The sequence below is a fragment of the Xiphophorus hellerii genome, unplaced genomic scaffold, assembly GCF_003331165.1.
Source record: "Xiphophorus hellerii strain 12219 unplaced genomic scaffold, Xiphophorus_hellerii-4.1 PGA_scaffold_53__1_contigs__length_21246, whole genome shotgun sequence".
Lineage (NCBI taxonomy): Eukaryota > Metazoa > Chordata > Actinopteri > Cyprinodontiformes > Poeciliidae > Xiphophorus > Xiphophorus hellerii.
In genome coordinates this window covers 10,155-11,836 of record NW_022587628.1, presented here as the reverse complement: position 1 = coordinate 11,836, position 1,682 = coordinate 10,155, and the positions used below count along the sequence as shown (strand labels likewise).

Sequence of the window (1,682 nt, the reverse complement as noted above, 5' to 3'; positions counted from 1 at the left end):
CACTGAGATGACTTTTTAAAGCTGAGCTGAGTTCATTCCAATAACATGAGTTTATTGGAATGAACTCATGTTTATTCCAATAAACATGAATGAACATGAGTTCATCTGTTCCTTTTTACTCCTTAAAAAGTAAAAGGAGAGAAATCTGTTTAAACATATTTACTTTTAAGGCCAATTCCTGGTGAGCCGAGCAGCATTGAGGCAAAACTCCTTCATTCAACAGAAACTCAGACGAGGTTTTAAAGCCTCAGCTGATTTATTTAAAAGATTGAGCTAAAAAAGCAAATCAAAATGTAGTGAAACCTGGTTGAGGTAAGAGGCCACTGAAGTTAGGGTTAAGTCCCAGCGCGATAAGACGTTCCTAGCCAGACTTTGACTAGGTCGAAAAATGAACGGGAGTCTATGGCAGCTACATGAAAGGAATGGGCTAGGACCACCAAACATGGCGGGGACCTGCAGAGGGTTGGAGGGAGAATACGAATCAAGTTTGGTCAAATGAGCACTTCTTTTTGTACTTCACCAATTTTCCATTCTGTGCTCCACCCAGGTCCGTTTAACAGTTTCAGGACCTGACCAGCACCCCTCAGCATCATTTGCTTGAGAAATAATGAGATTTGGAACCTATTGGAACTTCTTCATCGTGCTTGAACAACCAGAGACTGTCAGGATCTGCGGCTTCAGCAGTTCCTCTGGTTTCCTTCTAGGTGGCGTTCGAGAGCTCGCCCGCGTATTCACACACCCTCTCCACAGGTGTGTTTCGGCACACCTGTGGATCATCAGCGGGAGCATATTAGGAGCGGGTTCCCGGCACTTCGTCGCCAGAGTGTTGTCGCCTTTGTGGTACATCTGGTCCTGAGATCTCTAGAAAGATATCCAGTCTGTTTCGCACGCTTACCTGTCCTGTACCTTTCTGTGATTCCTAGGCTCCCTGTTGTCTGGACACTCCATGCGAAGTACGGGATTTGCAGTTCCATCCGCTGAGCTCCCTGACGAGTTACGCCCACCTACCAGCTGTTCGATCACACCGGTCCGCTCCTGATCAGACGCTCCTGCATTACACACCAATTGTCTTTTGTAAATAAATCTTTAATCTGATCTCCTGAGAGAGTCTTTGCATGTGGGTTCGGAGAGTTCAAAACAACATGACAGAGACCAGATGAAGAACCAGACAGGTCCAACTGATGACTTTAGGAGCAACTGTCGTGGCCATTTATGCTAAGGTTTTGTAGTTTATCATTTCTACCAATTTTGTTTTGTTCTTTGGGTAGTTGGAATATATTTAAGTTAATTTAGAATCAAAATTTGTCATTAATTTTTATATTTGGAATTGTTTAATTTACGTTGTTAATTGTTAGACCCTCCCACCAATTTAAGTAATTAATTAAGAACACACCGGGTGCTGGGTGGATTGTTTGGTGGATGTCTGGTGTGGACGGGAGGTTTGGTAGAATGATTTTTTTTTTTTGAACACTTGTTTACACCTTCAAACATTAAATTGAGATTATTTTTCATTTCAACTAAGTTACAAGACCTTTATTTCTACTTTTGCAATAAATGAATCGAGTCAAAGTGCGTACAAATCCCAAACCGCCTGTTACCACCCACAGCCTTTATTGGAGTTTTTATTTTTTGCTTTTTTGGAACGAAAGGCTGCGACAAGCAACTTTATTTCAGATGTATGG

General features: G+C 42.2%; 1 long non-coding RNA gene across 1 annotated transcript; it reads left to right on the top strand.

Moving 5' to 3' along the window:
* The first annotated feature begins 518 nt into the window (after positions 1 to 518).
* LOC116716420 (uncharacterized) lies at positions 519 to 1,095 on the top strand. Its single transcript, XR_004338476.1, has 2 exons — positions 519 to 840; positions 924 to 1,095. It is a non-coding gene; the product is annotated as an uncharacterized LOC116716420 (long non-coding RNA).
* Positions 1,096 to 1,682: the final 587 nt, after the last annotated feature.